A 26,398-nucleotide genomic window follows, 5' to 3' on the forward strand; every position below is an offset into this window, starting at 1 on the left:
GCACTCCTTTTCCTCTAACAATGTGGCCCCCGGCGGCTTCACGCGCTCCCGTAGGTGGCGGATTGGACTGTCACTCCAGAAGTTTAAATACACAACCTCTTTGCATAGAAACGACGGCATGATTGTTAACATATTGTTGGCTTGGATATGTTTGGCACGAGGCCCAAGACCCTGTCTTCTAACACGTTCTTATGTTTGCGTTCGCGTCTCTGTCTTGAAGGGACTCACACCGTGACATGCTACAATCGTGCTTGCGTTGGGCGTATGTAAGGCGAAAAACGCGGTTCTAAAATGTCTGTTCACTAACTTGTGCAGTAAACCCATGTTTATAGTATTCGCGCAGTATAGTAGTAGTATAGTAAGAGTCACGAGTATGGCATCCGTAACCGCAAGTGCCACGTTATGGTCGTAACTTGTCGGGACAGCGTAGATGTAATCCACAGACCCTGCCACTAAGGAATACGTGGCTAGGCATGGCTGATGAATAAGTAATTGCGAAGGTTGGTTTTCAGTAAAGGTTTGTTACCAAGAACGGTGGGAGCTTATACTGCCGCAAAGGACGGATGCTGGGCGGTGACTCCAATCATTTACTCGGCACATCACACATCTACACTGGAATTCAACTGGTTTCGCCAACTCTTGCTTATATTCTCTCGCCTCTAAGCTGCGACTTCGCCTGCCACCCAGGCCCCAGCTTTTCCTCTTTGTCCCCCGCTTCTTTCCCAGTCTGCTGAGACGTGCTTCCACTGAGTCTTGCTCCTCCTTTTTCTCAATAAATAAAGGCATTCATCCATGCATGCCTAGGTTACTGCAGAAAATAGCGTGTCTTTATCTCCATAACCACCCCGTCTCTCACCTGGACTCTCCCATCGCAAAACAAAGTTGCTGTGTTCCAAATGGCTGGGCGTCACATATACAATTTTCTAGGAAAGGCCAGTAGCACGGCGGGCAATTTTCGGTGGGTGACGAGACATTATATAGAACACCTTCTCTGCCATATCCACACTCAGTGCTCTGCTTCGTGAGCTACTATTAGCCGCTACGACGATGTACGAAATGAAAGAAACCTAGCTGGGCTGGTCGCGCGCATCTCTTTTTGGATTCGTGATGCGTCGGTTTAAAATAATAATATTTCTTATGTAAGCCTAAATGACAGCGATATAGGCGAGGTGAGTTACGGTAGCTAGTTGGCTTGGACTAACGACGCTCTTCAAGTAGCACTTTCGTCTTATGCGTGTTTGCGAACGGGAATGAAAGACAGGAGGGTAACACGCCTTCCTGAAATGAAACATTCGGAATGACACTTTCTTTGGCGCTTGGACATATGTCGAGGGTGCCCAATACGAACAATCTGCAAGTCTGTATTACCTTGCAAAGGGGAACTCAGATGAAACGCTGTCAAACAGATAGGCTTTTAATTATCGTAAGTAGATCTTTATTGGAATTCTTTACCATGAAGTGAAAGCCGACTAATAAGCATTTAAATTTTCTTTGTTAATAAAACATCTTGTTAGTAAAAGGTTGCTGTGCTTTACAGCCCCCTAAATTAAAACGTAAGTTATGGAAAATAAATTGGTGTGGTTGATGTGTAAACGCATACGCAAGAAAAGGCCTAGTCCATTTCCCAGTATTTTCTCAATGAAGCTGGAGCACCTCTATACTCTCACGTTGTAGTGATGTGAAGAACAAAACACTTCCAAAAGAGTCAGTCACGAATGTTACTCATTATAAGATGAGCTTGCGCTGGAAAAGAAAGTAACACTCAAAGATACCGATGGCTGCGCGCAAAGTGCTTCCTCTGATTCCGATCTACGGATCAAGGCGTCGGTTCGTCAGATTGGAATGCTCGTACATCGCAGCGCAATCTCGGGTCGGCAAATGTGATGGAGAATGTACGCCAGTATTCGCTTCACGCGCGCAATCTGATAAGATAGCGCTCTTTCGCTATTGAATCCGTGCCAACATACTGGATATTAGAAACACATGCAGGCGCATCTTGAGCTAACTGATAACTTTGGAACTGTGGTTAGACGCTAACCCCCCCCCCCCCCTTTAAAAGAAGGAATACAGTTGCTTTCAATATTAGCTGAAACATAATGCTGGTGGTATAAAAAGGGCCCACAACACTGCACAGCGGCGCCGATTGACATACAGGAAATTCAAGAGCGAACCACTTTACAATTACTGGTATTTATCAAACCAGCATATCGTGGTTTAATGTAGCCCTGTATTCCAGGGGCCAGTTCCAACACGGGTACTGTGTCGGAGCTCATATTTCATGTCAGCATTATTTGTCACAAAATCAAAGCATTTTTTCTTTAGATCTTAACATTAGACAGCCAAAATACATGCAGCGAAACCCTCACCTTAATATTTCAGTACTTTTCGTTCTAACGTACATATCCGTGCTGATTCATATGTTACAAAGTGCTGAAAATGTACCCAATGCTTTCCTCCAGGAAGCTGTTTTTATTCCTTATGATGCCAGGAAACCGAGTCTGATGCCACCAACGCTCAGAAACCTAGTCGGGAGCGCGCACAATGTTCTCGCACACCTTGTGGGATGTACCGTAGCGCTGAGGTGCTTCTTGTATAATGTATGAGAATCGGTTGTAAAGACAGACGTGCAAGGTTGGGTCATGTGCTTAAGCTCATGAAGTTGATTTTTGCCAAGATAACCTGTCCAAACTTTCACACTTACTTTATAAGAAGTCTACAGCACCATCAATATGCCGGCTGCTTTTAACTGCACAAAACAAAACCATTCGAACGATGCAAACAATGTTAACATCATTTTATCATTCAAGTGTTCAGATTGGTAACCTCTAGATGCGGAGTAAGTTGAGAAGTTGTTTGCGTAATTAACAAAGCTACGTAATTAAATTTTCAGTAAGGGTTTTTACGTGGTTAAAGAAAATTAGCAGTTTGGAGCCCGTCCTCGAGATTAAGCAGCCAAACGAACAAATTTCGACTAAATATGCTTCTGTAAGAGCAATGCGAACAAAAATTTTCCAAGTAAACACTCTTGGAAGACGTAACTGACGCAGAAAAAGAACATCTGTGAAGTCAAAGAAAGAACAGCACTTCACGACGGGACACACACAGGGGGAACCACACACAAACTGCGCTAACATTAAGTGCTGTTCTTAATGTGATAATGAAGCAACTAGCCCGTCAGTCTTTCCTTCCAAACCTGTAAAGTCAACCTGAACACATCTAGCCTTTTGTGGTGCTGTCATCAATAGTATGGCCCCGTGAACATGTTCCCCATGGTCACATAGTCGCGTTCCATTTTTATTCACGCTGCTTTCTCGAAGGCAAGCATTTTAAAGTTTTAGTGTCAATACGGCAGTGAACGTGTGCCGCCGAAAGCTTGCTTGGTCGCAGAAGCGATGCATGACGGAATGATGGTGCAGATTTAGCGTGTCGTCGGCATCAAGACAGTGCACTGCCGCCGAGCGAAGGAAGATACCGAAAGGGAACAGCTTGGTAGCTGCTCAGGAAGCCGTGCCGATGGTGGCGGTGCCATCATGACAAAATCTGAGGCGGCGATATTGACGGCTGAGGCGATTTTTTTTCTTTTATTCTTTTATTACTTTTTTTACAACGAAGTCGTTAAGAGTATGCTTTAACTCGGGCCCAATTCCGACGTGGCCTATTCACAAAATGTAAAACGCCGAAACGATTTTCTGAGATAACCCCTGGGCCGATTTTAATAAATTTTGCTGGATTCGGGAGAGAAAGGTAAATTCTAGTGACTATTACAAGCGCGAATTTCTATTTAGGGCTTGAATTCTGGTAAAAGATTTTCAAAAATTCAAAAGTGCGAAAAATACAGAAGCACGAAGTTTACAAATAACTCCGCAACAAGAACTGATATCGCGGTTATGTAAAGAGAATCCTTTAGACAATTCAAAGCGGACAAATCCAATATGCCGATTTATATCTTACGTGAAGTCGTTACGTTGTGAACAAGGGTTGTGGAAAAGTTGCATTTCCACATTACTAAGTTTTTTTAGATTCATGCGTATTTTATCAATTTTGTCCGCTTTAGATGTGCTGTTAGATGCAATGTACAGAATTGTGATATCAGTTTTGATTGCCGAAAAACAGAGTTGTAAAGTTGGTTTCGTTTTCTGAAAATTTGTGATTTTTGCCAATTTTGAATAAACAAATGATGACCCAAATAAAAGATTTTAAACCAACAGTCACTAGATTTTAAGTATTTCTTTCAAGTGCAACAAACCTTGTAAAATTTGATGCAGTGGTTGTGGAGAAAAACGAGTTCTCCTTTTACATGTATTTATATAGGACCACCAGAGCTAAAGGTTCCTCTTAAGGGCTACTTTCCCCACTATCGCGTCCTCGTATAGAGCAAAATCCCGAAGATAACATAATACCGGCCTGACCCGCAGCAGAGGTGCAGCAAACGTTCAGCTCTCCCCATACGTGGGCTGATCCCGAATGTAACGCCATGCCAGGCCGACCAGCGGCGGAGGTGAAGCAGGTATTAAGCACTCCCCATACGTGGGCCGATCCCGAAGACAGTGCAACGCGGTGCCGACATACGGCGGAGGTGCAGTTCGCCATTAAGGGGCCCACATACACAGCTTTGCGGGTCGTATTTCTTCAGAGAGTGGGACGGCACTGAGATTTTTTACTTATCAACATCAGGTCATCGACGGCGAAACTAGGGACACCAAAGCCGTCCTCGGGCTCCACCTAGAAAGCGCCTTCGACAAAGTTACGCACTCTGCCATCCTCGCGCAGGTATCGCATCTAAACCTAGGCGAGAGGTCGTACGAATATTTCAAAGGCATCCTCACCGGCAGATGGCGGAGCTCAGACTCGGCGACCTGAAGACGGACGAGAAGACATTAGGGAGCCAGGGCACTTCCCAAGGCTCCGTCATCTCACCCATGCTATTTATTCTTGCTATGATTCAAGTTGCCAAAAGACTACGCCAGCTTGAAGGACTGAAGCACACGATATACGCGGACGACATTACGCTGTGGGTGGACGGGGGCAGTGATGCCCGCACAAAATCCACGCCACAGACGGCAGTCGACACGATCGAAGAAAGCTTGGAAAGTACGGGACTGCGTTGCTCCCCAAGTAAGTTGGAGCTCCTGCTTTACCAACCGATCAAAACGCACAGAATCAAGAAGCAAAGGAAACACGAAAAGATCAAGATCCGCACCAGGGATGGTAACACAATACCGACGGTCAGCAAGATCCGAGTCCTGGGCATGACGATCGAAGCGCTCGGCAGGAACGGAGACACCATCACCCTCAGCATGGGTGAGGCGTCCAATGCCAGCAGACTGCTCAAGCGCGTTACCACCAAGAAGGGAGTCATGAAGGAGGAAAACTTCATCAGGCTTATACACTCCTTCGTACTCTGCCAGTGTACGTGGCAGCCTTCCACAAGTGGGTGAAAAGCGAAAAGAACAAGCTAGACATCCTAATCCGGAGGGCTTACAAGACACCCCTCGGTCTACTTGAAACTACCAACATGAAACGTCTCCTCCAGCTGGGCATACACAACACGCTCGACGAGGTCATCGAAGCGCAAAGAGCCGCTCAGTTGGAAAGATTGTCATCAACAAAGGCCGGCAGAAAGATCCTGTGCAGTCTAGGCATCGGTTATCATGAACAGCAGGGACCAAAATGCCCCGTCCCCGACCACGTACGATGAAACGCGCGGGTTGACCCCTTGCCGAAGAGCATGCATCCGGAATTCAACGAAGGCAGAAGACGCGCTATAGCCAAGGCACTAACGGACCTGCACGCGGAAGACACCGGTGCCAGATACGTGGATGCAGCCGAATATGCCGGCCGCAACTGCTTCGCGATCACGGTGGTCGACTCCGTGCGGGCGACTGCCAGTACATCGAGCAAGCAAGTGGAGGAAGCAGAAGAAATAGCCATCGCCCTGGCCATCGTAACCCGAGAATGCCACATGATCCTCAGCGACTCCAGACAGGCGGTGAGGAACTACGCCAAAGGAAGAATTGCCCCAACGTCGGCACGCGTCCTGCTCCGACAGGCATACCGCGACTAGAGGACTCGAATCAAGTGGTTCCCGGAGCACGCAGGACAAGCGTCGGAGAAGCATGCCAATCGCAACGAAACGGCACACGCCCGAGCACGAGGATTAACCGACCGCGCCCAAGGCAATGGCTGCCCGCTGTGTTTCAGCGCCAAAGACCGGATGACCACCTATAACGAACTGACCAAGGCTTTCGGCTGCCCCGTAGACTTCTCCCGCCGCCCTGCAAAGGGCTCAGCAGGTCGCAGGCCGTGCTGTTCAGGTAACTACAAACGAGAACACTTCCAAGCCCGGCGCTATTGCATAGGATGTAACCAGAATCGCACCACCATGACAAGTGCAGAGCGTGCTGCAGGGAGAAGGCCACATTCGAGCACATGCTATGGGATTGCTCCATACATCCAAGCCAAGCTAACTCAGGACATATACCGCCGCAGCTTGAGGAAGCAACGTGGTGCGAAGACCAAGAAATACAACTACAGGCCGTCGAGCAGGTCATCGAGGCGATGGCTAGGCAGGAGCCTGGTGAGCCGGCAACGGCGAGCGGGGATCCTCGCAGAGCACCCGCTGTAAGAGTCGGCAGTCGTAGCCGTAGGGAGGACCTTGTGGCGACAGGACTAGGCGAGCAGGATTTATTTACATATTAACATTTTAAGGAAGATACATTGGCAGTTTAGCGCGACTCCCATATGGAGCCCGCAAGACTATCATACAGCAAACAGCTTACGAGCACACAGCTCACTAGTACATTTCTAGCATGACAACGAGCACTCAGCTCCCGACGACGAGCACGCTCTAGCAGCCGGTAAACGCTGCTTATAAGCGCTCCGCTCGACGTCATAGTTCGATGTCCCCGTGGACCAGCCCTTCTGGCGGAGGGCTCACAAACACGTGCCGCACACACGCACAGGGGAAAAGGGTCCGGAGCCGACGTCAGAGGGCTTCGTAGAACTCTGCTTTGTCTCGGGTGGCGCAGCCGAGTACCACATTCCTGAGTTGACCGCGCGCCACGTGGCTGCCGGTCATCCGCAGTTCTCTGAAGTGCGCCCTGTCTGGTGGGATTGGAACAGGTGCTGAGGGCTGAAAGCTGGCACGTTGCCACCCCGTACGGCCATTCCTAACACCACCACGATGACGACGTAGGTCACGTGCGAAGCGCGCCTTCGCGCTTTACTGCAGGCTCAATAAACGTTTTCCCAATCTAATCCAATTACTTATCCGCGTTTGTCCTGCATGCGTGTGCAATAGAAACAAGAAGCAGGTATGCATAGAAAATCTGAGGTGGCGGCGGCGGGTCGTAGCGCAGAAGTTAGCATGCCCAGCCCCTCCAGGTACTTACATCTGCATTGACATGGGTTCGTGGTAGTGATAGCGACCACAGCTCTACTTTTTCTGCGCGCGATAGCCATTGTGGCAGCACGCGCAGAACTGGCAGAACTTTCGAAGTTAATCAACAAGCGTAAGACAGCTGACATAAGGAAATATAATATGGATAGAATTGAACATGCTCTCAGGAACGGAAGAAGCCTAAAAACAGTAAAGAAACTAGGAATTGGCAAGAATCAGATGTATGCGTTAAGAGACAAAGGCGGCAATATCATTACTAATATGGATGAGATAGTTCAAGTGGCTGAGGAGTTCTATAGAGATTTATACAGTACCAGTGGCACCCACGACGATAATGGAAGAGAAAATAGTCTAGACGAATTCGAAATCCCAAAGGTAATGCCGGAAGAAGTAAAGAAAGCCTTGGGAGATATGCAAAGGGGAAGGCAGCTGGGGAGGACCAGGTAACAGCAGATTTGTTAAAGGATGGTGGACAGATTGTTCTAGAGAAACTGGCCACCCTGTATACGCAATGCCTCATGACCTCGAGCGTACCGGAATCTTGGAAGAACGCTAACATAATCCTAATCCATAAGAAAGCGGACGCCAAAGACTTGAAAAATTATAGACCGATCAGCTTACTGTCCGTTGCGTACAAACTATTTACTAAGGTAATTGCATATAGAATCAGGAGCACCTTATACTTCTGTCAAGAAAGGACCAGGCAGGATTCCGTAAAGGCCACTCAACAATAGATCATATTCACACTATCAATCAGGTGATAGAGAAATGTGCGGAATATAACCAACCCTTATATATAGCTTTCATTTATTACGAGAAAGCGTTTGATTCTGTCGAAACCTCAGCAGTCATGGAGGCATTACGGAATCAGGGTGTAGACGAGCCGTATGTAAAAATACTGAAAGATATCTATAGCGGCTCCACAGCCACCATAGTCCTCCATAAAGCAAGCAACAAAATCCCAATAAAGAAAGGCGTCAGGCAGGGAGATACGATATCTCCAATGCTATTCACAGCGTGTTTACAGGAGGTATCCAGAGACCTGGATTGGGAAGAATTGGGGATAAAGGTTAATGGAGAATACCTTAGTAACTTGCGATTCGCTGATGATATTGCCTTGCATAGTGACTCAGGGGACCAATTGCAATGCATGCTCACTGACCTGGAGAGGCAAAGCAGAAGAGTGGGTCTAAAAATTAATTTGCAGAAAACTAAAGTAATGCTTAACAGTCTCGGAAGAGAACAGCAATTTACAATAGGCCGCGAGGCACTGGAAGTCGTAAGGGAATACATCTACTTAGGGCAGGTAGTGACGGCGGATCGGGATCATGAGACGGAAATAATCAGAAGAATAAGAATGGGCTGGGGTGCATTTGGCAGGCATTGTCAGATCATGCACAGCAGGTTGCCATTATCCCTCAAGAGAAAAGTATATAATAGCTGTGTCTTACCAGTACTCACCTACGGGGCAGAAACCTGGAGGCTTACGAAAAGGGTTCTACTCAAATTGAGGACGACGCAACGAGCTATGGAAAGAAGAATGATAGGTGTAACGTTAAGGGATAAGAAAAGAGCAGATTGGGTGAGGGAACAAACGCGAGTTAATGACATCTTAGTTGAAATCAAGAAAAAGAAATGGGCATGGGCAGGACATGTATTGAGGAGGGAAGATAACCGATGGTCATTAAGAGGAAGCTTTAGCTCGGGCCCAACTCCGACGCGGCCTATTCAAATACATGTAAAACGCAAAAACGTTTTTATGAGATAACCCCTGGACCGATTTTGATGAAATTTGTTGAATTTGAAAGAAAAAGTTAAATTCTAGTGACTGTTGGAAGCGGAATTTCGATTTAAGGCTTGAATTTTTTTTAAACGATTTTCAAATATTTGACCGTTTGAAAAAAATAGAAGCACGAAGTTTACAAATTCATAGATCTGCATAAAGAATTTATATCGTGGTTCTGTAAACGGCATCCATTAGATCATTCAAAGCGGACAAATTCAATATGTCATTTTCCATCTTACGTGAATATGTTACGTTGGTTACAACAGTTTTGCAAAAGTTGTATTTCCCTATGAATACATTTTTTTATATTCATGTGCAACATATCGATTTTGTCCACTTTGGATGTACTACTAGATGCCATTCACAGAATTGTATTATCGTTTTTAGTGGTTGAGTTACGGAGTTGTAAACTTGATAGTTTCGTTTTTTGAAAAGTGTCGATTTTCGCCAATTTTTAATAAAAAATTGACGACTTAACTCGAAAATTCGAAACAAACAGTCACTAGATTTTATGTTTTTCTTTTAAATGCAACAAACCTCGTCAAATTTGGTGCAGTGGTTGCCGAAAAAAAACGAATTCTCCTTTTACATGTATTTAGATAGGAGCACTCGAGCTAAAGCTTCCTCTTAAGGGTTACGGACTGGATACCAAGGGAAGGGAAGCGTAGCAGGGGGCGGCAGAAAGTTAGGTGGGCGGATGAGATTAAGAAGTTTGCAGGCATGGCATGGCCACAATTAGTACATGACCGGGGTTGTTGGAGAAGTATGGGTGAGACCTTTGCCCTGCAGTGGGCGTAACCAGGCTGATCATGATTATGATGAGCCATTGTGAAACTAAGGATGTAGTTAGCATGCCCAGCCGTAACTGCTGCAAATTGCAGCAGTTACGAGTGGTGGAACCCCGCTGGGGCTGATAGTGAAGAAAGCTTCCTTTCTCTGCGCACTCTCGCGATGGTGAAGCTAAAATTAGGAGGAGGCCACCATAACAGAATGGATGGACCACCTGCGGATAGGACGAAGCACACCAAGTTTTTAGCACTTGGCCTGGAGTCAAGCGCTACAATGGCTAGTATGGCCTCACGGAGATGATAGACCGAACTGCTTCGCACTGCTAACACTGGACTGATACTAAGAAAATACTCCGTTCGCAGACGCCACGCTACACTGAAATTAGCAAAACAAAATCAGTTTATAAACTGACAGTGTCAATTATCTGGTGTCCTTATTGTGCGTGTGAATGGCATAAAGGTCCTCGCAATGAAATGGTAGTATCTTTGTTTTTGCTGCAGTTGCACACAAACAAACTTCGTTGAAGTGATCGGACAGCAATCTACCAGCAGGGAAGACCAACCCGCAAATTAAAAATAATTGCTGGTTTCAGATCTTCCAATGTACTTTGCGCTCAGCTACTATCTGTAATATTTTTTTTCTTTTTGTGCTCTTATGAAGAGGAAAACTCCACATTTCTTCAATATCAACAACAGTACACAAAATAGACTGGCTTTGAAGCTGTGACCACGCACCGCACTTTTCTACATTCAGCACATGTAGTATTGGGGCAACGCATTTGAGCAAAATGATTAGGTTTTCGGTGAAAGCGCTGTGACAGGCGGGAAGAAATCGTTGTCATGCCCGGTCTAAATAATACCATCTGAAATCTTATTTACCTAACATATTTTTTGAGAAATCACTATAACCCTTTATACGTTTGCTTCGTATGAGTTATGTACTGGCTTGCCTCGTCAATCTCAAAAATGTATTGTCTTTGTGGGAAAGGCTTTCGTGAAAAACGGCCCAACATAACAGTAAAACATCCAGCATGGTTTCTATCCAGATGATTGACGAAATTCTGCACTGAGAACGTGTCGACTAGCGTGCGATTGAAAGTTTAATTATGATCGTTGTAAGCTTGTGTTGCGTCTAGCACGAGCGATGTGTTAGCGATGTCATTGGTGTGAAAATGGTCAGCTCGGTCTGCGATTTGTTTTTGTGGATCTCCACATTGAACGTCGCAGTCGTCACGATGAGAGCACACCCATGACATAATTAGCTCAGTGGGCTGGGAAGGCTCGAGTGGTAGCTCACCTTGAGGGATATAGGTAACAAGTATTGACGTACGTACTTTGCGATGATGAAAAATATGCAGAAACACCACTGGTGTTGTCTAACTATTCGTAAAGAGGCCCCCAAATTTCAATTGGCCCACCCCAAACAATAAGTAGGCCCAACCCCAAATTTCAAGTTGGCACACCCTCAAATTTAAATTGGCCCACCCTCAAGTTTAAAGTCGGCCACGCCCTATTTTCTTTTTGCCCAGCCTTAAACCTCAAGTTGGCTTAAACCCGAATTTCAATTGGGCCACCCCTAATTTTCAAGTTGGTCCACAGACGAATTTCCATAAATCGTCCTCCAAATTTCGAGCCGACGCATCCCAAAATTTAGGTTGGCCCACCCCCATATCGCCCCCAAATTCAGATTGGCCGACCCCGAGATTGCTCCCACATTTAGGTAGGATCACCCCCAAATATAGATTGGCCCGCCTCCACAACACCACCAAATTTAGATTGGCCCACTCCAATACCACCCGAAAATCTAGGTTGGCCCATCCCCATATCAGCCCCAAACTAACGCTGGCGCAACCCTCGATCACCTCAAATTTAGGATGGCCCACTGCAAATCGCCCACCAACTAAGGTTAGTCCACCCATATTTTACCCTCCAATTCAGCTTGGCCCAGCCGCGCATCACCCCCATGGTTAGGTTAGCCCGACCCCATGTCAGCCCCAAATTTACGTTGGCCCACCCCCATATCACCCCCAAATCCAGGTTCGCCCACCCCCATATCAGCCCCAAACTTAGCCTAGCCCAGCCCTCTATCACCTCAAATTTAGGATGGCCCACCGCAAATCACTCCCACATTTAGTTTAGCCCACCCCCGTATCACCCCCGATTCAGCTTCACCCAGCCCCATATCAGCCCCATGGTTAGGGTGGCCCACCCCCCATATTTCTCCCAAATTTAGGTTCTCCCACCCCCGTATCCTCCCCAAATCCAGGATGGCCCACCCCCCATATTCCCCCAAACTTAGGCTTACCCCCCCCCTATATCACCTCAAATTTAGGTTGAGCCACCCCCATATCAGCCTCAAATTCAGCTTGGCTCACTACCATTTCACCCCAAATTTAGGTTGGGCCACTCCCATATCACTACCACATTCAACTTGACCAATCCCTGTATCACGGCCAAATTTGCGCTGACGCCACTTCCAATTTCAAGTTGGCCACCACACCCCCTTTTATAAAGACCTATGTATTCATATGGGAAATGCGTCAAGTTTTTTGGCGTTACAGACACGATTTCGCACGATTTTGCTACCAGATCACTGGGGCACTCACCAAAGAATGCTTCGCATTAAAAGCAACTGCACCGAACGAGTGACGCCATATGTTGATCCTAAATACTGACGACTAGCCAAGCTAGCTTCTCTGTAGAGCGACCGGGGCAGACACAGCACGGGACATTTATTCAAATTATTTTTTTACGGCCACACCTGCGGATTCATACCACTTGGCTGTAGGGGACACATTACCAGTAGCTATTAATCCACACGCTGCACATCTCCTATTTGGTGCATTTCTTAATTGGATGAATCTTTAGAAATAATTAACGTTCGGGCAGCGACTCAGCTTAGCAGACACTTTGTTCCGCACGAATGTTGCGTAGGAATGGCACTGGCCACCGGGTGGCATTGTGGCCCAGGTTGACCTCATTCGCTCGGAGTATTAAAGACATGGGAAAGTCGAAGAAAACGCACCTTCCAGAAGGACGCAATAAGAATGGCCATTTTGTTCTCCCAGGTGCCACGCTACAGAGCACGAAAGTTTTTTTTTTTTTTTTTTGCGTAGCACAAAGTTTTGCGCAAGCTTCTAGTTATGATGTCCAATGAATAAAACCTTCATAAATGCGATGACCTAACAAATGAACACGACATTGCTGTGTTCTAGGAAGGAAAAATAGAAAACGTAATATTTCAAGAGAACGACTGGAAAACCAGAACCGAAAGCAAATCATGAGTTTTGTGTTTCTTCCATCTGGTGGGAGACTATAAAACTAAGTCCTATGCGGCTGTAAAAAAAAACTGCGCCGCTGAAAAACCAGAACCGAAAGCAAATGTTGGGTTTTGTGTTTCTGCCATCTAGTGAGAGACTACAAAACTAGGTCCTATGCGGAAAAAAAAGAAGACCGAAGCGAGAATCGAACCGCGGCCACCGCGAAGCGTGACTAAAGGTGCGCGCAATTCTACCGCTCGGCCACGGCTTCAAAGGGTTCGCGCAGGCGTACGAACGTCTTTTTATAGACACCACGTAAATTTTCACGACAGTGTTACAAAAAACGCTTTTGGGAACAGTGTTACGCCGTGTGTGGAGAGTCGAGCTAGGCATCAGTCGAAAGCTGAGTCTCCGGACTACATACGCTGCACTGCGTATTGCGATAGAAGCCGTAGTGTAATCACAGCCGCGGTTCTTGCCTCGAAAATGGAGTACAAATTTTCGTCGTTTCCATAGGCTTCCATTGCTAAATCTTTAACCGCTGTGGGAACAAAATTCTTACGTGCCATAGAGTGATCACTGCACTTGGCTCGTGTGGATTGTCTTCCAGAACACGTCTGTCACCTGCGTTTTTTGATAATCGACCTGCAGCTTTTGTTATTCGCGAAAAACCCGCTCGTTCCATTGAAAACGCGCTAGCTTCGTGCCGGGGCCGCTTGGGGCGCTAGTTGGTACGTGTCCAGAAAAGCTGGATATGTGCGCCTTCGACAAAGAAAGAAGCACCAGAAGGGCGAGAAGCGCTCGCTCGCCACGTACATGTCTTCTAGCGCTGCGGCAATAACTGATCGCCGCGCTGATGCGGGTCACATTTAAAGCGCAGGGTAACATTAGACAGTTTTAGAATAGTGCTTGTCGCCTAACGTACGCTAAACGCTAGCAACATTGCGGGAAGTTACGGTGCGCGTCCTTCCTTTCCAGTCTTAGTTTACCGTGTGGAAACACACACGTAAAGACGTCACCAAACAGGGCACCGTCTGGTGCCTCCTGCCAGACGTATCCAAGCCAAAGCGATCCATCAGCAACTATCCTGCTGTTGCTATGTGTACGCGTCTCGTTAGGCCTACGGGCCCCAGAATCGCCGAACGGTCTAGGAAAATAGACGGGCTATGCACTCGTAACTAGCCTTTCAGGTGAGTTTGGAGAAAGCGAAAGCTCATTAGAATAGTTACTGGGGATACACGCGAGTGAGAGCATAACCATCACGCGGATTCACGCTGAAGCGGGAGCCATGGGTGCCGCTATGTTCGACGGCGCTATTTCTTAAGCCCAGACCACAAGTACTCTTGCGGACGGGCACAACCTCGCTCTCACGCGCCCACGCATGCGCAGACGGTGCGGCGTGACTCGTACGCGTCCAAACGCGGCATGATCTCGGGGAACAGCTCCTCTCTGTTACAGTATCGCGCGCCTTGCTAGGCAACTACAGCGCGGAACGTTCAACTCTCAGTGAAGCAGATTTAAATCATGCAAGAAAGTGCTTCTTCTTTCCGTTTTGCGTTGTTCTAACAGCTATAAAAATATAGCAATTACGTTTATAGATACGCATTGTGAAATACTGTCGATAACAAAGTACGAACAGGCGCCTGCTGTGCTTGAGCCCAGTGGGCGCGCGCTGTCGCGCGTCTTTGTGGGTGCAATCCGCCATTACTCGCGAGGTGCAGCAGGCGCTATAGGCGCGCGGACGGGACCTTGCGCACGTCCGCAAGCGTACGTGTGGTCTCGGCTTTAGCGCCCGTAAACATTACCAACGCTAAACTCGCGAAATAACGTAGCTTATCATAGCACACCTAAACCGGAGAAACCCAATAACGTTCGGAGCATGCGCCGTAAGGACAACGCTATTTCTTTACGTACGTAATGCATTTACGTTTCTTTGCAAACGCTATTCTGAAACTATTTTAGCGTTCTTAGCGTCTACGGCATGACGTATCCGACTTCAACGGCAGTGGGCTTTTAACCCGTCTGCAACTGCCCAAACTAATCGCATGAGTTCGATTCAGCTTCCAAGTACGTTAACGACCTTCCAATGGATAAGATGCATCACTTGTCGTACTTATATAAAATAAAGAAAAACCACCTATCATGCCTGTATCAGTCGATCACATTGCTCTCTCAAGCGTGCGCAGATTATACCGGCCTTGTTTATCGCAAAAGTTTTATGCGGTATGCGACTGCGCCCGCCTGCTGCTGTTGCGTTCACCCGATGCTGTCGCGTTCGCGGCTCAATGTTATCGGTTGGCGCTGCGCACAGGCAACGAAGTCATTTGTATCGATTTTGCGGACTCGCTTCCTTTCGCGCTGTGTTCAGAGTTTACAGACTGTTTAAGGAGAAATCCTCAAGTGGCTCATACCACCGACGGCAGTGAAAAAATATATATATACGCTTCATCCGATCCAATGGTACAAAAACTATCATCAGAAATGGCTCATGCCCCCCTAAGCAAGCAAAAAATGGAACGGCTCATCCATCTCATAATGCAGGGACTGCAAGCTCTAAGCAAAGTTAAGCGAAGAGTGCGTACATTCATTGAAATCAACCATACAACGCAGAAAAACGTACGTTTCGATGACCTCATGAGAGGATGAGACGTAAAGTCCAAGAGAGACCTCGGTGGCGCGAGTCGGATCCCGCTGCACACGAGCGCGCGAAGCAGCAGCTAAGCGTCGAAAATGAGCCGAAGAAGCCGAACTGCGAAAGCAGCAACGCGACGACTCGAGATAGCCCATTACCAAACGCGCAGCAGGCTTTCGCCTCCGCGTGTTAGAGAAGTGTAACGTGCCGCTAAACTTTTTCTTAGCAGTATATGCCCCATTACTCGAAAATTCGGCGTCGTCGACGTCGCCCCCGAGCGATACCATCACAAATGGACCACGGCGCAAAGAGTAAAAGCATGTCGAAAACGCTCGGGTTGACGTCAAATGTGTCGGCGTGGTTCCTGCAAACAAAGCAAATCAATGGTGTTAAAAAGAAAATTCGTAAATTTCAGTGAGCGTGTGAATCGGACCCGGGGGGCCTCCGTGGTCCCAAACGACCACGCTTCCCCGACGCCACGGCATTTTTCTTTCTTTATTGGGTCGTTTGCAAGTTCACTCATTATCAACACCTATGTTCCGAGGAACTTAGGTGTTCTTTAACGTGCACCTGAATCTAAGCACACGGTTTTTTTCGCGTTTTGCCCCCATCGAAATGGGGTCGCCGTAGCCGGGATTCAACTCCGGGACCTCGCACTTAGCAGACCATAGATCGAAGCAAACGTACCATCTAGCTACCCTCATGGTTGCAATGTTGTAATCTCATCAGAACTCTCTTAGTTTTGTCAATGGTTATAACCTCGACAACCATTCTGGAGGGCATTCCTGAGCTTTTTCATCTCCAGATAGGTGTTTACACTTTCTCGGAAGTGCATTCGCGCCGGTCCTGCGTCTGGGTCGCAGTAATACCCAGCCATTCTGGAGCGCCAGAGGCTGTGAAGGCCAACGAGCATTATTAGATTAAAACGAAGCCCATGGTCTTTTTCTATAGCTAGATACCTGATGCCGTGAAGTTCGAGCAGGACTTCTTTTTTTACTGTCCTTTGCAGAACATCACATAAATATACTCCTTCCCAATAACGCAGGAAGTTATGATTGACGGGTCTGGGTCACTAAAGAAGATGCGCCTAGTGCATGCGTCAATACACACGTCACGTAGAAAGGTGTGATGTAGTGCTTGCGTCATTGGGCAGCTGACGGCGTAGCCAATGGACAGGAGGTGGCACCACGTCATGAATGTATCAGATGAGTGTATAAAATAAAAAAAATTCACTGATGTCCAATTGATGTGCATTGAGTGGGCCTTCGATTTATGCACCCCTCGCGACCAAGCAAACACGTTCAAACGCTTGGCGTGTTTTGACCTGTCCTTACCGAGGCGAAGTTCGAATGCAGGTATGAGATTGTGTGGTCAAGGAACGCACGAAAAAAACATTCCATGAGAACGACTATAACGTTTTCGTATAGCCACAAGTGAGTAGTCTTAATTGTCTCTGCCGAATTTATTACTTTTTAAAGAACACTGCTCGCAATGAGACCACTGATCTTTGAGTTAGACCAGAGGCCTTCAGATTGCCCAACGCAATAATACGAGGGCATTTTATTACTCAAGTGACCTGATATGGCAATGACCCATATATCTCTTTCAGATGCCCGGACAAAATCCACACTGTGGGGCCTATGCTCTGTAAAATGGGGTGAAATCCTTCTCGTCCTCTATGACCAAGTGTGCTTAAAACTTCAATGCACTTTAGTGACCTGCATGGACAATGCCCTCTCTTTGCATTGTGCTGCCTGATAACCATGAGCCACAAGACACTTAGTGCATACTGGATAAATTGCCTCGATACGCTGTGGTTGTTTAGTGGCTATGGTCTGCTAAGCTTGAGGTCGCGGGGTCAAATCCCGGCTACGGCGACCCCATTTCTATGGGGGCGAAACGCGAAAGAAACCGTTTGCTTAGATTTAAGTGCACGTTAAAGAACTTCAGGTGGTCCGAATTTCCGGAGTCTCCCACTACGGCATGCCTCCTAGTCAGATCTTGGTATTGGCGCATAAAACTCCATATTTTTTTAATTGCTTGTTCAGCTGGGCAGTTTGTAGAATGACTGTACACCATTTACGGTCGAATCAGTGCCTCGAGCTGAGGCAACTCCACACTGCAGCCTTAAAATGTGGTTATGTCTAAAGATCTGTGCAATATTTTAAGAGATTCCAAGGTCAGTTTTTATTCATAGGCAGGCAGCTATATATCCTGCAGTATATACAAGTGAAAGATAACATATTTCGTGGGCTTAACGTAAAGCCTCTTTACAAGCCCCACAGATGGCACGGAAGCACGCATAAAACCATAATCCAGCAAAGTTGTCATGTCGTTTTCTGAGCACTGCTCGAGGAAGTCGTGAACAGAACTCTCTCTCTTTCTCTGATGACACTGCATAATATTATATAATACGACGATTAAACTGCATTTCGATGTAATCCGTATGTGAGGCTCCAGGCAGGCCACGGACCGACGACTTAATCCTGACGCCGCCCTATATATATATATATATATATATATATGGACGAGACGAGAATTAGGAGTCGGATTCCTGATTAATAAGAGCATAGCAAGTAACATACAGGGATTCCACAGCATTAACGAGAAGGTGGCAGGCCTTGTGAAACTTAATATGAGGTACAAATTGAAGGTCGTACAGGTCTACGCCCCTACATCCAGTCATATCCAGTCATGATGCCCAGGAAGTCGAAAGCTTCTATGAACACGTGGAATTGGCGATGGGTAAAATCAAAACAAAATGCGCTGTATTGATGGGCGACTTCAATGCCAAGCAGGCTGGGGACAAGTCAGTGATAAGGCATAGGCACTAGGAATAGCAGGGGAGAGCTATTAGTAGACTTTGCAGAACAGAATAACATGAAGATGATGAATACCTTCTTCCGCAAGCGGAATAGCCGAAAGTGGACGTGGAGGAGCCCGAAGGGGGGGAGTAGAAATGAAATAGACTTTATACTTTGCGCTAACCCTGACATCATACAAGATGTGGAGGTGCTCGGCAAGGTGCGCTGCAGTGACCATAGAATGGTAAGAACTCGAAATAGCCTAGACTTGAGGAGGCAACGAAAGAAACTGGTATATAAGAAGCCGATCAATGAGTTAGCGGTAAGAGGCAAAATAGAGGAATTCCAGATCAAGCTACAGAACAGGTATTCGGCTTTAACACAGGAAGAGGACCTTAGTGTTAAAACAATGAACGACAGTCTTATGGGCATCATTAAAGAGTGTGCCATATAAGTCGGTGGTAACTTCGTTAGGCAGGACACCAGTAAATTATCGCAGGAGACGAGAGATCTGATCAAGAAACGCCAATGTATGAAAGCCTCTAACCCTACAGCTAGAATAGAACCGGCAGAACTTTCGAAGTTAACCAACAAGCGCATGACAGTTGACATAAGAAAGTATAATATGGATAGAATTGAACATGCTCTCAGAAATGGAGGAAGCCTAAAAGCAGTGAAGAAACTGTGAAGTGGCAAGAATCAGATGTATGCGTTAAGACAGAGCCGGCAATATCACTACTAATATGAATGAGGTAGTTCAAATGGCTGAGGACACTCAGCCACTTGAACATTTATAGACATTTATACAGTACCAGTGGCACCGACGACGATAATGTAATAGAGAATAGCCTAGAGGAATTTGAAATCCCACAAGTAACGCCGGAAGAAGAAAAGAAAGCCTTCGGAGCTATGCAAAGGGGGCAGGCTGCTGGGGAGAATCAGGAAACGGATGATTTGTTGAAGGATGGTGGGTAGATTGTTCTAGAAAGACTTACCACCATGTATACGCTATGCCTCATGACCTTGAGCGTACCGGAATCTTGGAAGAACGCTAACATAATCCCAATCCATAAGAAATGGGACGCCAAAGACTTGAAAAATTATAGACCGAACAGCTTACTGTCCATTGCGTACAAAGTATTTACTAAGGTAATTGCAAGTAGAATCAGGAACACCTTAGACTTCCGTCAACCAAAGGACCAGGCAGGATTCCGTAAAGGCTACCCAACAATAGACCATATTCACACTATCAATCAGGTGATAGAGAAATGTGTGGAATATAACCAAGCCTTATATATAGCTTTCATTGATTACGAGAAAGCGTTTCATTCAGTCCAAACCTCAGCAGTCATGGAGGCATTACGGAATCAAGGTGTAGACGAGTCGTATGTAAGAATACTGAAAGATATCAATAGCGGCTACACAGCCACCGCAGTCCTCCATAAAGAAAGCAACAAAATCCCAATATAGAAAGGCGTCAGGCAGGGAGATACGATCTCTCCACTGCTATTAAGAGCGTGTTTACAGTAGGTATTCAGAAACCTGGATTGGGAAGAATTGGGGATAAGGGTTAATGGAGAATACCTTAGTTACTTGCGATTCGCTGACGATATTGCCTTGCTTAGGAACTCAGGGAACCAATTGCAATAATCGCTCACTGACATGGAGAGGCATAGCAGAAGGGTGGGTGTAAAAATTGATCAGCAGAAAACTGAAGTAATGTTTAACAGTCTCGGACGAGAACGGCAGTTTACGATAGGCAGTAAGGCACTGGAAGTGGTAAGGGAATACATCTACTTAGGGCAGGTAGTGACCGCAGATCCGGATCATGAGAGTTAAATACTCAGAAGAATCAGAATGGGATGGGGTGCGTTTGGCAGGCATTTTCAAATAATGAACGGCAGGTTGCCATTATCCCTCAAGAGAAAAATGTATAACCGCTGTGTCTTACCCGTACTCACGTACGGTGCAGAAATCTGGAGGCTTACGAAAAGGGTTCTACTTAAATTGAGGACGATGCAAAGAGCTATGGAAAGAAGAATGATGGGTGTAACGTTAAAGGATAAGAAAAGAGCAGATTGCGTGAGGGAACAAACGAGAGTTAATGATATCTTAGTTGAAATCAAGAAGACGAAATGGGGGGGGGGTGGCATGGGCAGGACATGTAATGAGGAGGGAAGATAACCGATGGTCATTAAGGGTTACGGACTGGATTCCAAGGGAAGGGAAGCATAGCAAGGGGTGGCAGAAAGTTAGGTGGGCGGTTGAAATTAGGAAGTTTGCAGGGACGACATGGCCATAATTAGTACAGTGATGGGGTAGTTGGAGAAGTATGGGAGAGGCGTTTGCCCTGTAGTGGGCGTAACCAGGATGATGGTATATATATATATATATATATATATATATATATATATATATATATATATATATATATATATATATATATATATGGTTTGAATACCTGTTGGCCGATATGACATGACCAATAAAGATTAGTGCCACTACATTCCTTTATTCTCGGTCATTACATTACAAGCGTATCGAATCTGGCAGCTTTAATGCCTTCTATTGGCATGTTTGGGTTCATTGAACTGTTGCCTTCACCCGTAACGTTCGAGTAGACATGACGACCGCGGCATTAATCAAAGCCACCACTGCTGTCATTTTGATTGCCTCGCCGCCTCGAACCGGCGCTCTCTCACCCAGATCCGCTGGCAGTCGTAGCCACTACTGCGGCAACGCTAGGCCTAGCTGCTTCGACGTTCGCTATTAAGCTGCTTGCCGGTGGGTGCCGTGTTTTTAATTTAGACAATTCGCTGCTTTCAGCAACGGCACAGACTCCACCTTTGTGGTCCTCGCGATTGGCTTAGGAGCTTGAAAAACAGTATGTTGCCGGTTTCCGAAAGTCAGCTTCGCCTCTCTGCATAAATGTTACTTGGGGAACCATACGCAAAAGTATTACAGTGAAGCATAACAAGCATGGGAAGGGGCTATTGCCATGGGACCAGTATGTATTCCTTAATTAAACACATGTGCACCCGGTATCTCCTTCCACAGTTCGAGCACCGATATGCCTCATACGTGCACATACATACCTTCAGAGCGTTTTCGAATGTGCCTGTGGTGGTTTGAGCCCTTAAGGGCAGTAAATGATATGCATTTTTTTTTCCAACTGGCCGATCATTCGGACCTTCTCGCGGCCCCTAGGGAGTTCGAAAAATCGGACATGGACTATGCAACTGACCAAGAAGATGGTTCAAATGGTCCTTGGGGCGAACAAGTGACGGAAGGAGGACAAGAACATAAAGGGCCTGCGCATTGAGGAATGAACGGAAAAGGAAGCGTGCTGCCGCTGTTTTGAAGGATGTTGAGCTCAAAAAGCGCAGTGTTGGCTGATGCCGAGATGCAGGTGTCCCTCATCCAAACCAAAATAAACTCGTTAAAGCACTGAAACACAACACTGAGGCATCATGCGCGGGCTGAGAGTATGTCAGGACAGTGGTTCTCGACTTACGAGCGGTTGAGAGAGTATCTCAGTTGTGAGTTCGGGCCTTATACCACTGAGCTTGGCATCTGTTGATAGAGATAGCGCATATTCGAAAATTTTGCTTCTGTATGCATCTCATTTTTATTCGTATTTGAGAATGTCCGCATTTGCAATTTTTTCGAAGAGATTATATTTGCTGTGCATTTTACTAGCCCCTCCCTTCTGTTCTCTTTTTGAATAACATAAACACTACTCCTTGGTATTCAAATTCAATTAGGTCATTTTTTGAATTTCTTTTTTTATATGCTGACTAAAAAGTGGCAGCCTCGGGCAATATGCTTTCAGCCCGTTTTGACATAAAACATAGTTGAGCATCAGTCTGGGAAGTTTGCAAATGCACTCAGGGAAAGCCGGGAAAGCTCAGGGAATTTGGAAATGTCAACTTGGTAGACACCCTGGTGTACTTAGGGACGTTGAGTTGAGAAACGACTAGCCTGAATCCAATATAAGCAATACCGCAAGGAAGATACATTTCATTAGTTGCTGTTGCAGCGTCTGCAACAAATTGCATTCCATGCGTATACCCATTTTCATTCGGAAAATATGCCGGGTGACAGCCTACAAAAAGAAATGTTAGAGACCAGCAGTGCCGAAAAATCAATGGCCAGAATCGGTGATAGACTCTCAATGTGGCTGTCGAAAGCTGGCGCCAAAATTAAGGCACCCTGAATAGCCCATACAGGTTGGTCATTGGAGTCCTTGCAGAGCAAGGCCGACCGTGCTCGGTGATCGGTGGAACCACAGCCCTGCGAATTGAAAAACAGCACCTTGACTTCGTAAAGAAAAGGTGACGTCACAAATGCAGTCCTGACCCTCACTGCCCATGTCGCCACCAAAAATCTGCAAATAGTATGAGTGAAGTAAAAAGCAAAAAGAAAAGGATATCAGGCATCGTAAATAGCAATCGAGTGCGTGTTCAATGCGTTGTAAGGAATGTGCGTCTCAGTTATCTTTATATGGTTGATGCTAGTCGACGAAAATTGCCAGAAGGCTTCAGATTTTCCTATTTACGCTGGTCGTCATACCCAGGGGCTCGAAGAGGGCTCAATCATATCTTCGGCCAACATCTTGTTCATTTCAGTTTCTATGAAAGCTCGTTGAGGAGTCGACACGCAATACCGACGGCGATGAATGGTTCACACATCTTCGATGTTTATGCTGTGTCACAAAACCAGAAAACAAGAAAAAAAATTAAAATATAGAAATGGTGTGAGGTGAAAAGATGGTGAATTAACTTCTGCAGAAGAGATGTCCGCACCAATGAAGAGACCGAACGCCGCGCGTCGTGGTCTTGTACCAGTGCGGACACATGAAATCTTGAAGTTGGATAAGTCAGACTGGCTCTCTAACATGACACCACGCCACAAAACATGGTGAGATTATCATAAGTTCACTACTGACAGAAGAAATTTGTTCTGGAGAACTTTTCGCTTCGTGTGAATAAGAAGGGCTACGCTGAGCTCGAGAATGGGGTCGGTGAAATTAGATGCGAATTAATAATCTTCGGGTAGAGGCAAAGACGGCTAGAGAATGTGGTTGATGCCGTCATGAACTGAGAAAGTAACGTGTCAGTGGAACTTTAGTGTGTTGACATATCAGCAGTCACGAGGTCTTAGATACAGATGAGTTGTTTTCAAGTGTGCAAGGTAGGTTGAGTGTACATGATGTGTCGGCATTTTTCGGAGAATTAGGTTAGGGTGATGGCTCGTACTTTTGACCTCCGTTCTCTAAAGTCATTATTCATGCTGACGAGGCATCATTCTCGATCGCAGTAAATGCTCATGGCGGTTTTCTTGGCATGCGTTTATATAACAGCGCAATATTTTTCTCTCGATCAACAAACCACAGCAAGTCACCTTCTTCGTACACTAATGCGTGCAATATGATATTGTGCTCATGTTTACGCCGTTCACTGCTGCTAATGAAAGAAGTACATTACGTTGCTTTTATTTTTTAGAACAACCTGCTTCCGCACCTTTATGCATGAGGCTCTCGGAGAGTTATCGAAATTTCAAAAGATAATTGCGTCCCTCACATTACCGCCAACCTCACGTACAGCGATGCAATGATGCATTTACTGGTCATGACTTAGAAACGCAAACAAAACTGCTCACCCAAGTTTAATACCAGGACCGGGTGCCTTAGTGACAAGGTGTTCCGCATATTTATAACAGGGAACAACCTCACAAAAAAAGGGACAGAACAGGTGGAGTTCACAAAGCTTGTCTTACGAAAGCGCCATCAGCGGGTGGACATTGCTGCTGCCATCGCTTCGTTATGCTACCGATTACTATCGTGAGCGACTGGCCCCAGAAGGTCGAAGCCATTTGCATCTCTTACGTAAGGCTATTATAAACGAATCGAAGGCAGCTCTTACGTAACGAAAACTGTGATTAGGGACTGAGAGGTCTAAAGGTATGAAGGTGGCCGGGAAATGTGGGTGACAGCAAGCCGATTCACTAATCCATTTTGTGAAACAACATGCGTATTTCACCCAATGCGCAATAAAATAGCTCAGCAACGCAGCTGTATATTATACTTTTGCCATATTTACTTTGAAGACGCATTTAACTTTCCCGTTAGGTTGTAGTTTCTTAGTCTCTACTTTTGCTGATACCTCGTTAACACAGGCGTAAATTCCAGCTGAGTCAAGTTTTTTTCATTAGTCTTTGTCCGAACAAGAGAACAGTCACAAGAATACACAGGCTTGAAATTATCAATAATAGTGTAAAAATCAATGTCACCAAAGCCGTGGTTTCGCTTATGCAACACTTATATGTTGTCTCGCTTGCACTCCTGACGAAGACAAGTCTCCTTCTCGAAATGTTAGCTTGAGAGGCATTTCATGTTCGCCCGGATTTATTAATTTCATTATTATTTCCTCTCTCAGCTACCTGCCCTGGAGTTCTCCGCATTTGTACAAAATTTTGGATCGCAGTAACTTTGCCAGCAACGGGGATACAGAAAAGTGGGACCTTTAATACAATCGAAGCTTTTTACCAAAAGCAAGCGTTGTGCTAGAGCAGCGGCTCCAGTTAGAACAGCACCAGCGTTATAAGCTTATGCTGCTACTCTGCAAAGAACTATGTCGGTCTTCATTCACTTTACTACTTGTATCACTGTAAGGAGAACGTATCAGCCTATTTGCGGCTGTGATTCGTGTTGAACGTGAAGCACCTTAACAAGACGACGGGAAAGCTTGACGAAGCGCGAAGAAAATACAAACAAGGGTCTGTTTGCCCGAGCATTAGCTCTCCAACCGACAAGAAGTCTGCTTCACAAAAAAAAAACCAATAGCTGGGGCACGCGTAGGGAGAGTTGTGTCAACAAAGTACACACAAGGTGTTTCTCCTTGCTTTACAAATTCTGTTACTTTCCACGCGATAGCATTGAGGGCCCCGTGTCGCAGAAAATCCAGAGCCGGCGTCCTGCGTCGGCGTCCGGCGTCAGACGTCGATTCAACTAAAGGTTTTCCGAACGATGCATATCTAGGCCCTCCATATAACACAACGAATCAACTGACATTATTGAATTTCTCAGGCTAAAATACGGGAAAAATCGTAAACTACGGCTTACACGCCACCTACAGACATGATAGCATCGGATTGTAATTTGATTAGACGAGAAAACATAATTCTGTTATGCGAAAACGAAAAGAAACCGCTTTTCCTGCATTTATACAATACATAAACCAGCCGCGGCCTCCGCCGAATGCGCGCACCTGCGCGCCGGTGTCTTGTGGTCCACTCGGTGGCGCGCCTGGTTTCTTGCAATACCTCCAGCTGGCGCTCGCTTCCACTGCATCGCGTCCGATGCAAGAGGCCACGTTTCTACCAAAAAACTCAAATCCGTGCATAGTGTTCGCGGCCCCTGTAAACATTATGGTCACATACGCTCCAGTTGCCAGGACTCGTGAGAAGCAGTCAAGGATCTTTGAATGCTATCGCGTTTCACTCCTAATGGCGAATCTTAAGCGTCCTCCAAATTTTCCTGAGATTTCGTTTTATTTGTGAACATCAGCTACGTCTATAAATCTCCTTCTTTACTGAGCTTCATGTCAAGCTTCGGAAACTGAGTTGAGAGCTAGTACACGCCGTCTTAGTTTCCCTTTTCTTTGTGTACCATCCCTTGCGTGTCGCTAAAATGCAAAACTTATCACTGGCGCCTGTCACTCAGGAAGCG

The sequence above is a fragment of the Dermacentor variabilis genome, chromosome 7 (genome assembly GCF_050947875.1).
Source record: "Dermacentor variabilis isolate Ectoservices chromosome 7, ASM5094787v1, whole genome shotgun sequence".
In the NCBI taxonomy this organism is placed as follows: Eukaryota; Metazoa; Arthropoda; class Arachnida; order Ixodida; family Ixodidae; genus Dermacentor; species Dermacentor variabilis.